The following is a 12,451-nucleotide window of genomic DNA, read 5'->3' as shown; positions in this document are numbered from 1 at the left end:
TCTCCTGAGGGCTGCTGGGCAGATACACCCAGACTGTGTAGAAAACGCTTAGCGCTGTGCCCGGTACACAGCGAGTGCTCAGCAAACGGCGATGTCACTCCTGTTCCTATCACTCTAGAAGCTCATCATCTAGTTGAGGGTGAAATGTTGGCTTGTATGAATCTGGAAGAAAACAAGATGGGCAGTTCAAGCGTGGTTCTTGCGGACAGTAATTCTCCAAGAATGGGAATTCTGGCTGACTTCCTGGGACAGTCCTGCAGATGGGCCCATTTAGGGCTTTCTCTGCTGTCACTTAGGTGAGCAGAGTGGGTCACTCCAGGCTGTCAGGTGGGTGCCTGCTGACCCCTCACTGCTGTAGGAGGGTCATATCACGGCCAGCTATCTCGATGGTCACCCTGTCTTTGCTGCCACTTTTCTTGGCCGATCCCCTTAAAAGGCTAACTTCAGAGCCGCATCTCCAGGTCCTTTTGGAATAAAAGATAAAATAGGTACATAGAACTGAACTCACAGAGTCTGGCATTCATCCATCTCACTGATATTCCCTGAGCACCCAGTGGGTGTGTGTGTGGGGGGGGCGGTGAGGCCGGACACCGTGGTGAGAAGCACGGGGCTCCCCTCTCCCCCGCAGTCTTACAGAGAAGCCAGGCAATGGAAGGGGTGCCGAGGGCTGAGAGCAGGGCAGATGCAGGGGGTTTCCCTAATCTGTGGGAGTAGGGAAGGCCTCTTAAGCTCACACCTGAAGCGTGGGCAGGAACAGAGCCAGGGCAGCATACAGGAGGAGCCCAATAAAGGCTCAGAGTGAAGGAGGGAGGAAGGCAGTGGGAGATGGAAAAGATGCCCTTGCAGACTGACCGGCCAGAGCCGAGACAGGGGTACCTCTGGGCTGGCTGCAGAGCCGATACCAAGGGGGGCCCGTTTCCACCCCTTGGTCAGGCCCACTTCCTGCTAATACCCCTGCCATTATTTTATCACCCCCGAAAGCTAATTCTGGTAGTTCTCGGCCTCGTTCCTAGGACTTCTTAGAAATGAGATTATACTTGGTGCCATTTCCCTTCCTTCTGAAGTTACTATTGCTATATTTTTAGCATGTTTTAGGGGAGTAAAAAGAATTACTTACCTCTAGTTTTCCATATAACCACTTCTGATGACTACCCCTTAAATACTCTTTTTCCAGGCTGTCCAGACTGAATTAGCTTTTCTGTGAGAAAAGGTCTTTCGTGGTTTATAAATTTTAATGCAGGACGCTAACTGCCAGGATATTTTTGGACCACGACCAGGGCTTTAACCAACCTCCCTTAACGATGAAACGAGTCAGGCCTGCGCGGCACCTGGACACAGTGGCTCTTTCATCATCCACGTTCAAAGTCATGACACCTCCTGGCTTAACCTCAGGATGTCAAGAATTTTCTTTTAAAACCTGTTTCCTGGAAATAGGTCTTTGCTGTGCCAATGGATAATTTTTCACTTCATATTTTTTTAAGGTGCATAAATTCTATTTTTTTCCCCTTGCAAAAAAAAAAAACCAAAACCAAAAAAAAAAGCAGCGTATGTGGGGGGCACAGTAAGAGTCTCCTTTGTATGAAATAGTACAGGCCATCCCTGTCCTGGATTTTTAAATATTTCATTAGCAGCTAGGGACTCTTACACTGCCCCATTCATTCCCTGCTCCTCCTCAGACACTGGACTGATTATTTTGATTAAAAGTGCTGAGTAAGAGAATGTGGCCTGAGAATTAGCCTCTTAAGTAAATGCCAGAGCCTTTAACCACGGAGGGACCTGCTTCTGTGGCTATTTAGAGTTCTTTAGTCGATGTGCAGTTAAGGAAAGCTGGGTGTTTGAGACTTGACCCCTTCCTCTGTTTTCTCGCCCTTTCTCCGCCTGTCCTCCTGGGCTAGAGGGTCACACCAGGCTGGCAAAGTCCTGTGGTACAAAGTTTTCCAAACTGCTCCCCCCAGGGCAGTAGATTTGTGGGGACATCCTTCCATGTGCCCGGTGGCCTGACATCCTGGCCAGCCGACGACGCTTACGGGAGAAGAAGTCCCTTTCGTGGGCTCAGCCCCGAGGTGGAGAGCTCAACCACAACTGGCTCTCAGCCCACCTTCCTCCTCCCCCAACCCCGGCAGCTTTGCTCAGCGTGTGAAGCACACACCGTGGATGTCTCGCTGGCACGACGAGCTTTGTTCTTAGCCAGCTGACCACTCATTCCTGTTGAACTGCTGAGAGTTTATTCCTAAGACTCCAAATAAAATAACGCATTTGCGAAAGACTGTGGTGGGTTTCCTGGGAAGGCGGTGCTCGAGAGGGGAGGAGAGGAGGCATCTGAAGGTTGCCGACCGTGTCCCCACCTGGACACCTGGACGAGGTAAAGCTGCTTGGCCCGGAGCTCCTGCTGGGAGCAGTTGCTCCAGTGACCCTTCTCGGTTACGTCAATGAAAAATCACAGAGACCACTGCCCCGGGGTAGGTTTTAATAGGCTCCTTTGTAGTTTGTCAAAAACTGCTTTCCCAGGGGTCTTGGTACTAAACGCTCAAAAATGCCCCGGAGGAGGGAACAAAATGAGGCCTTCAGCGTCTGCCCAGGAGGTTCAGAGTCACTAAGACACATCCGATGAACTGAGCCCACAGTCCAGACAGGGTCCCAAGAGGCCTAACGAGGGCGTCTGGCCCAGGGCTGCAGGCAGGGGCTCGGGCAGGGCTGCCAAATAAAGTTCAGGACCTCAGTGAAATTTGAATTTCAGAGAAATAATGCATCATTTTTAGCGTAAGTATGTCCATGTAATATTTGGGACATACTTATACTCAGAAGTTACTCGTTGCTTCTCTGAAATCCACATTTCACGGGCCTCCTGTCTTTTCAGTTACATTGTAGCAGTGCACAGCCTGTGAACAGGCTGCCCACGAGGTGCTTTGTGACGGTGGCCGTGAGCTGACCCTGGAACCCGGGAGCCGGGTGTGGGCCCAGCTGGTGGGCTGGAAACGGAGGGAGTGGAGGCGCCCGTGCCCACTGCTGGGGCACCGGTGTCCTTACAGATCTGGGTGCTGTCACAGCCCAGCAGAAGGCAGGGACAGAGGCGGAGCTCAGACACCGGGGGCCTGCGGGCACCATGGGTGGTCTCTCGCCTGGGTTGCGGGGTTGCAGAGAGTGGCTGACTGGGAGGCGGGGGCTTGACAGATTGATTTGAAAGTCAAGAAGAAGGAGATGTGACTGTCCTGGGTTTCCACGCTGGTGAAGAGAAGCCGGCCGTGTACAGAGGACTTTTGGTCACCGTGATAACCAGAATGGAAGAGAAATGCATTGGAGGGCCCCCCGCTTGGTTCTGGAGTCCCCCCCGCTTGGTTCTGGAGTCCCAGCCTAACCTGGTGGGAAAGTCACAGGTAGAAGAAGGGGCCCAGCAGGCTGGGTAAGACGGGAGGTGGCAGGAGGTGAGGATGGAAAGGCAGGCGGGCTCAAGGCCCCGAGGTCCTGATAAAGGGCTTAAATCTCCTCAAGGCTGCGATTGCCAAACTTTCTTATTTTTAAGCTCTTTCTTCAAACAATACAGGATGAGTTAAATTAAAGAGATACAAGTGGCCCCTCCAGACTGGTGGGGTGCAAACCTCCCTTCTGCAGAGAGCAGTAAGGTTTCACTGACTCCCCACGCCCTACGTACGAAGACCGCCTTCCCACAGCCTAGGACCACTGCCTGGTGTCCGATGCCCCTTGTGGGGACCTTGTTGTTCAAACTGCGGTACCTGGTTACCTTTAGAAGCAGAGATCTGGGCTCTGCTACTCACTACCCAAGTGACATTGGAGTCACCGCAGAACCTTTCTGAGCCTCAGTTTACCTGTGTAGAAGGGAGGGGACATGAGCACTTAGCGGACTAAACAAGGGCAGCCAGGCCGTGGTGAGTCCTCAGAAAGTGGTTGCTATTAATGATAATAACGATGAGATGCGACCCAATCACTCCAGACCTATGAAATCAAATTTCTAATAGTCCTGCTTAAGTGATTCTTAGGATTCTAACATTTTGGGAACACAGACTTTGTTTTCAGTGAAAGAATGCCTGACCTCTGGAGGTTTCCTGCCCACCGGTGCGGAGGGCTGTGCTCTGAGGCTCTGGGGGAGAAGGGGGAGCTCTCCAGTGGCCCCGCCCCCCGACCTTGGGCAGCCCCTTTCCTGGCATGTCCCCCTTCTTAGTTTCCATTTTTACCCCAAAATCCTTGTAGGGTTTCCAGTGTCTTGCTTCTTCCTTGGGGCCAGAATCGTAGGGAAACAGAATCCAAACGCCTGTGTTTGAGGTTGTGTTGGACCCATTTCGTTTTAAAGGGCAGCGGCCTTTGACTTTGAGTTAGTTAATGGAGCCAGTTCTTCAAGATTGATGAAGGTCGACCAGAAAGAGCAAATTCTCCAAGCTCTGGGGCTGCCACCCATCTGCCCACATCTATGTTCTCTGAAGCCCCACAGGGACTCTACAAGGACCCCATTTCAGAGGACAACAGCCTGTGACATGTTTACAACTCAAAGTATCATGAAAGTGGTCTCTCCTGCCACAAGGTAAAAATATCCAGTTTTAAGATGTGTACATAGAAGTCTGTTTTAGCCTGAATTACCATTTGGTTAATTACATAGTAATTACATGGTAAGGTCTGAGTCTCTTCTGAGCCTCTCCTGCATTTCACTGTGTCTCCTGTAGTCACCTAACAACCCCAGGCATGGCGTTTGTCTCCTCTGAGTTGGTGTGAACGGCCACAGGGAGAGCACATCAAGGATGGAATTTACTTAAGCGGAACCCCTAACTCTGAGACCTGGTTTCACACAAAGCACTTAAACCATTTCCTGGCAAATGGCTACGGCTTTGTGTGCCCGGACCCCCTTCCTCTTTCTCACCTACTACATCTGCTCTGCTTTTTATTACATCTGTCTGTAACCTGAAACATTTTACTTTTTTTTTTTGCAATTCTGCAGCTACAGTGTCTCAGTACCATTTTTGGACTTTCACAAGCGGTGTACGTTTCCTAAGTACATTGGAGATGCTGATTTCTTCCTAGCCTTTTCAGAAATGTCCCAGTGCCCTTAACTCCGGGTTAATGTGTGCAGCTGACAGTGAGAGAAGCCCTACTTGCTCCTGGGTGGATCCTTGAGGCCGGTGTCTTGAAGATAAGACACCAGGAGTTCTGACCTTGGTGGACAAGAAGGGCCTTCCAAATCCTGAGGTCCTGCCCTCCCAGAACAGGCTGGGGAAGTCGTGGGCTTGAAGCTGGAACCATGTGTCAGGATGTTGTAAAAGGAGCTTGGATGAGACACACTTAATGCCACTCCCAGCCGTAGGAGTCTTTTATTTTGTTTTAATACTGAATCCTGATGTATGTGGAGTTCTGATGTATATTCCCTCAGTACACATGAGGTTAGCAACTGACCATAGAGGTCTAAAGGATGAGTTTCTGTAGTGTGATTTTTTTTATACTTGCCACCCCCCCCGCCCCCCAAAACGCTATCTTCTTTCCTCCACGATTTCTCAGAAGGCTCTCACTGACCCTTTGCATTTTTGTTCCTCAGCCAGGGTCTCTAAATGCCGTTCTGCTTGAGGTAGGGATTTGTTTCTCCTCAGCTGGATCAAAGTCGAAGCACCTTTTTCAGAGCCCCTTTGGATGTGAATGCTCTGGGATTCCTGTTGTTTTTCCTTAATATGCCCCTGCCCAGAGCAAGCCCCTGCTGGACCCTGAGGAGCAGGAACGCCAGGATCCATGGCTTTGGTGGTGGTGACTAGGAAGTCGCCGCAATGGCCCTTGTGAGTCTAGCCCATTGGCACAGGTGCTGGGCGAGGAGTAGAAATGCCGTTCTTGGCTGCAGGGCACTGAAGGAGGGCAAGGCCGTCTTCAAAGTGATCCACCAGAGAGCCAGGGTGACGGGTATGGAAACAGACAAAATCCCTTTGTGGAGAAGAGCCCAGAAATAGCAAAGCTCCTACGAGTGCTAGCAGCCTCATGAAGGGCATCTGTCTAGCCCGGGATGGCTGGAGCCAGAGGCACCCACAGCCCGACCACTTCCACCTGAGCTCTTACTGAAGATGTGAAAAGCCAAAACCCTAACTTTATGAGGTGCTTTGGATGGGCCACGCTGAAGAGGAAATATGGAAAATTGATTCTAAATGAAAGAGCAAACGCAGCCCCTGGGGTGCCAGTGAGGGCAGGAGAACCTCAGGAGCGCCCAGGCCGAGGGCGCCCCCCAGCGTTTCTGAGCATCTTCTGTGCCCCCCAGCGTTTGCGTGTGGGATTGCTTGAGCACATCTGCTCCAACTTCAAGCTTTAAAATAGACTCTTTCCGATGCTCTGCAGGGGTGGGCCCTACCTGATCAGCTTGATAATTATCAGAGCTCGCATAACTTTCCTTTTTTTAAAAAAATTTATTTATTTATTTATTTATTTTTGGCTGTGTTGGGTCTTCGTTTCTGTGCGAGGGCTTTCTCTAGTTGCGGCGAGCGGGGGCCACTCTTCATCGCGGTGCGCGGGCCTCTCACCATCGCGGCCTCTCTTGTTGCGGAGCACAGGCTCCAGACGCGCAGGCTCAGTAGTTGTGGCTCACGGGCCCAGTTGCTCCACGGCATGTGGGATCTTCCCAGACCAGGGCTCGAACCCGTGTCCCCTGCATTGGCAGGCAGATTCTCAACCACTGCGCCACCAGGGAAGCCCCAACTTTCCGTTTTTTAATTAAAGAAGTGAAAATATGAGAGGTTGGTGTATCATTGAAAAAAATGTGAATTATTCAGTGTAAAAACAAATTATTAAGGTGATATAATAGGATTTCAATTGTCATGCTAAAAATTGGGACAGCCCACTCATAAGTAAACATTTTTTATATAAAATACATAAAAATATTTTTACATAAAAATCTTTAGATTTTTCATATAATTTTTTTGGTATTCATTATACATTCACTTACTCTAAAGATCCATAAAGTTCCTCAAAGCTGGGCTTCCCTGGTGGCGCAGTGGTTGAGAATCTGCCTGCTGATGTGCTCTGCAACAAGAGAGGCTGCGATAATGAGAGGCCCGCGCACCGCGATGAAGAGTGGCCCCCGCTTGCCACAACTAGAGAAAGCCCTCGCACAGAGACGAAGACCCAACACAGCCATAAATAAATAAATAAATAAACACAAAGTTTAAAAAAAAAAAAAAAAAGAAAGAGCAACCATTTGAGAAGATAACATACCCAGATTTAGGGGTTTGGAACACAAGATTTAAAAAAAAAAAAAAAAAAGTTCCTCAAAGCTTTTCATGAGACATAGTATTTCTACTACTTTTGTCCCTATGTTCCCCCTCACCAGAGGTAAATATTTTCATTTGTTTTAGCTAATTCTTTCAATTATCTCCATATATCTAAATAATGTGTATGTTCTTTTTCCTTTTCATATTTAAGCTTTTCAAATCAAATGGTATTGAGAGAAAGGTAAGGATTGGGTCTCTTTCATCTCTACCTTCACCCCCCTCACACACACCTTTTATGTTTTGCTCCTTTTCCCCATTCTCCCAACATAGTTATATTATAATTTTTGGTTAAATAAAAATTCAGTGTTTCAGTTATTGTGAGAGCAATGACTGAGAGCAATGTAGAGCATTATTATGAATTTTCATTTTTTGCTCAGCCCTTTCTTTTCCCTGGAGTTATTGGTCGCCTTGATTTTTAAAATTTGCTTAGCTTTTAAAAGTACGTATCATGAATTCAAAACCAAACCATCTATTAATTGTCCAAATCTTTTCTACATACCTTCAGATACATTAGGTATCCTATCAAATTTATCTTCTTGAAGAAATTCCTCCCAGAGACTTCTGACCAATCTGAATTTTATTCTACTGTACAGTGGTTGCCCTCTAAGCCTGAAGCACAGCTGATGTCCTAGCATTTCTACTGGAGAAACCCTGTCTCCTATCCTCTGTTGGATAGGGCATCCTCTGTTGTGTATCCTTTGCTTCTCTTTCTTGTTTTACTCCTTTGTTTAGATGGAATACACCTTCCAGTAGTTTCCTAATGTGATATTTTTGAGATCTTACACGTCTGAAAATGTCTTTAGTTTACACATGCACTTGGATAATAGTTTATCTGGCTGGGTTCAAAATAGTTTCTTTTCAGAATTTGGTAGGCATTGTACCGTCATTTTCTAGCTTCCATGTTGCTGTTGAGAAGTCCAAATGAGTTCAGAATCCTGACCCTTTGTAAGTGGCAGATATTCTTCTCTCTAGCAGCTTGTGACACCCTCTATTTGTCCCTGATATTGTGAAATTTCACAATGACAGACCTTGTATGGGTGTTTTGTCCACTGTGCAGGATGTTTACTGGGCTCTCACATCCTTCCATCTGGGAAACTCTTGGTCAATTTCATGTTCTCTTGTTTTTGTTCTGGAACTCCTAGTATTTGAGTGTTGGATCTCCTCACCTGGTCTCGAAATTTCTTATCCCTTCACTTCTATTTTCCTCCTCTGCTCTGCTTTAAGGGAGATTTCTTTATTGTGGAAGCTCCTTTAAGTTCTCTTGTCAACTATCAGAGTCAATTCCAGGAACTCTTTCCTATTCTCTGAGTGTTTCTTTTATGGGAATCCTGTTCTTGTAACAGAGATTTAATATGTTTTATGAGGATATTGATGAGTTTTTAAAAAAGTTTTTTTTTTTTCTGCATCACCTCTGCTTCCTCCAGCTTGCTTTGCTTCATTAGTTTTAGCCTCTGTTTTTCATATTAGGGCAGAAGTCCCAAAATTTGTCTGCATATTACAATCACGTAGGAAATCTTTAAAAATGCCAACATCCAGACCACATGGCAGACCAATTAAATTGTAATCTCAGGGACTAAGATAAAGGGATTAGTATTTTTTGAAGTTTCCAGTGTTTTGCGGGACAATTCAAGTTGCTTTTCAGTGTTCCTCCTCTGCTGTCTTAAGATTCAGCTTTCCTGGCTGTACCCAGTTGATGACCACTTACCCATCTGCCTCCAGTTTCCAAAATTCTATTACTGCCATGTCTTCTCTTGTTATTTTTTGACCTTGTGTGTGTGTGTGTGTGTGTGTGTGTGTGCGTGTGTGTGTGTTTGCCGTTTCACAGGTCCCTTTACTGCTATTTTAATAGGGTCTGAAGAAGGAGCAGAGCATAGAGTAAGATAGGGAGGAAAGGACACTTTGCGGAGGTCAGTTTTAAACCGGAGGGGGCCTTCTAGTTCAGTTCTAGTGTATATTGACATTTGTACAAATATATCAGCAGTAATTTTAATTTCACTTCATTTATTCAGAAGGGGCTACTACCTTAAAATCAACCCAAATTTTCTTTAAATATGAGAGCACTGGTACCACAGTCAGCTGTATAGTTAAAACCTCACGTGGTCAAACTTGACTAATTTATAATTAGTGATGATGGACTCGGCTGAAGTTTGCCTTTCTCCATTTTTTTTTAATTAAAAAAATTAGTGTAAACGACACTGCAGATTGGTAAACTGGTTAAGAGAAAAAATATTCAAGGATATTATTAGAACTTATATGCAGAAAGACAAAAAGTTCCTCTGATTACAAATGCTGCTACTGATGTGAATCTGATTTGCTATGCCCTGAACTGCACTTTATTAGCTATTAATCTGTATTACTGAATTAACAGAACTGAAATAAAATTCTTGCTTCTCTTTAAGCAAATTTCATAAATTTTTCTTTTTACAGACTTTTCATCTACCTGAACTTGGAATTGTGGAGGGTTTACTCTAATGAAAATAACAGAAAGGCAAACTGAACTGTAACATGTCATCTACAATTAATAAACCGCTAAACACAGGCAAGGAATTCAAGGGCTATAAAATGCCATGCATTTTCACAGTCAATGAATACAAAATTATTTGGCACATTCAATTCTGTCGCTAGATGGGAAGTTACTGTATTTAATGGCTTTCAAACTCACAAACGTACCTGTGAGACAGTGGCCCTCTCTTCGTGCTCTCAGGGGGAAATGGTGCCTCAGCCTTCCGGTCTCCGGAAATGCCATTGGTTTGTCTCTTTTTACTATGGCCCATTGCTCTGTCCTCCCTCCCACCCTCCCTCCCTCTTTCCTTCTTTCCTTCCATCCTTCCTTCCTTCCTTCCTCACTGATAAACATCCAATGTGCTGGTCTTTATGCCTGGAGCGGACTGGAGTGCTTTCTCCCATGCGTGGGTGGATGCGACTCAAGGATGTAAGCCCAGATTTAGCTGCACATCCTGCCCTTTGAAGAACGTGTGTGTGTGTGTGTGTGTGTGTGTAGAGTCCTGGCTTTCCCTTAGAAGCCCCGGGACTCTGCTCACGCCTTGCTGGCCTGTCTACAACAGCAGTCCTAAGTGATGTCAGTGGAGTAAAAGAGAATGCAGAGAACTGGCCTTCAAAAGTCACTTTAAGGCTCCAATGAGACTAGTGACATTCAGCCTTATGAATGTAAAATTTGAAAATTCACAGACTCCCTAATAATAGCAGCTATACCTCTGTTATTTTCTGTTGAGAAAATACATGACTAAAAGCTATTTTTATTCACTGATTCTTTCAAACAGGTTTGACTTTTACTAACCACACCAGTGTAAACAAACATTTGAACAATGGTAAGAGTTAGTACGTGCCCATGTTTAGTCAGTGTATCACTCAGGAATTGTATGTGACTTCTAGAAACAGAATTCTAATTCTGGTGAATTAAATACCTGAAGGTTTAGACCCTGACAGTCAAGAGGTCCAGGGGTGTTGGTTTACAGCCAAGGTCTCTGAAATCCTCTGGCCTTTTCTTCATGGTCTCAAGGAGGTTGCTGGAGCTCCTGCCACACACGACAAATGCTTTTGTTGCAACTTGAGGACTGAAGGGCAAAAAGTTTTCCTTTGAAAGCCTTTTGCTCTTTCATGCTTATGTCTCAGTGGTCACCCCCTCTGCAATGGAGGCTGAAGAATGTAGTTTTTCAGCCGAGCACATTATCCAGGGGTCTCTTAGAAGGGAAGATGGGAGAAGGACATTGGATAGGCCGCTAGCAACCTATGACATGGTCAGTCCAGACACAAGGCTGAGAGTGAGTCTGGAACCATGGGCAGCGAGGGGCTTCTCAGTGTGTGGACTGGAGACCACAGGTCAGACGTCCCTAACACTCTATTCTACGGGTATGGCATCTTGGTGTGCTGGGTTTAAGCATTTCTCAGAGGAGGCAACTCGTAGCAGTCAAAAGAGCACTGAATGTGGAGGCAGAAGAGGTGGACACAGTCCTGAGCTATGGGTCAGGAACTTGGACAAATGGCTTTACTTCTCAGAAGTGCAGCTTTCCCTCTACAAGGAGGAAATAGTAATATCTGCTTCTGGGAAGGGGATGGAGATGAGGTCTGTGAAAGCTTCTCGGCGTGGAGACTCCCACACAGAGGTACTTACTCAACGTGGCTTTAAACTGAGGAGCCCAGGGTCACAGGCCAGCCTCGGACTTGGGGACAAGCAGGCAGATGTGAGGTGCTGGACCTTCATCTGGAGTCCCACGTGGTGGATGCTGGGGTGAACGTTTCCAGTGCCAAACGGCATCTTGTAAACTGCTCGACCCCAGAAGCAGGTGCAAATTGGATTTCGAAAAGTACAAGTTCACTCCCCGCTGCACATCCGCTCTGGAGGTCTGCGTGCGTGTCTGCTTTGTATTTCAGGATTTTCATTTTTTATACTGGCTCATTTACAGATGTTTGATCAGGTGTGAACTTCTACCAAGAAAACTATAAAAAAGCAATTTAACAAGTGAGTCTGAAATGCCATACCAAGGGTGAGACTTTACACAAATTACGTACTGGACTTTAAAAATGAACAAAGTTGCTCTTTCTTTTTTATTTCCTTGAGAAGCTCCTGGAAGGAAAGTTCAGGAGTTCACTTTGCCTGTTTGGGGCGGCTGTCCAGACGCCCACATCGCCCTGCGTTTCCTCAGACTGTTCTCTTTCCCTGAGATGGCCTTTCCCTCCTATTCACCTGGCAAAAACCTATTTATCTTTTCAGGCCCGGCTCAAGCAGCAACTCTACTTCAAAGCCTTGATAACCCAGGACCCAGGCAGGAGGAATCCCTCTTTCCCCTGTGCTGGTGTAATTCCTGTCTGTATCTTCACTGTAATAGCATCAGGCGTTTGTTGAGAGCTTACTGTGTGCCAGGCACTGGTCTAAGTGCTTTATATATGTTCTCTTAATGCTCATGAAAACTCTGTAAGGTAAGAACTGTTATTATCCTCATTTTACAGATGAAGATTACAGATGAAAGGTTAAGTGGCTTGCCCAAGATCATACAGCTAGGAAACGGCCAAGTCAGGATGTGAATCCAGTTTCTTAAGCAACTATAACACATACATGATAATTATTTTAATAATGTACTTATCAGTTTTTCTCACTAGATTATAAGAATTTTCTGTCAGGGGCTCTGTCTTATTCCTCCGAGCATACCCAGCATTCTATCCTGAATGAATGAATGAATGAATGAATG

General features: G+C 46.2%; 1 protein-coding gene across 14 annotated transcripts in view; it reads left to right on the top strand.

Annotated features, from left to right (window-relative positions):
- The window catches only part of MYLK4 (myosin light chain kinase family member 4), a 93,391-nt gene that overhangs the window by 32,379 nt on the left and 48,561 nt on the right, over positions 1–12,451 (top strand). The gene's annotated exons all lie outside the window — the stretch shown is intronic.

The sequence above is a fragment of the Balaenoptera ricei genome, chromosome 11, assembly GCF_028023285.1.
Source record: "Balaenoptera ricei isolate mBalRic1 chromosome 11, mBalRic1.hap2, whole genome shotgun sequence".
Taxonomy (NCBI): Eukaryota; Metazoa; Chordata; class Mammalia; order Artiodactyla; family Balaenopteridae; genus Balaenoptera; species Balaenoptera ricei.
The sequence above is the reverse complement of the archived record's forward strand: the minus strand, read 5'-3'. Positions and strand labels throughout refer to the sequence as shown.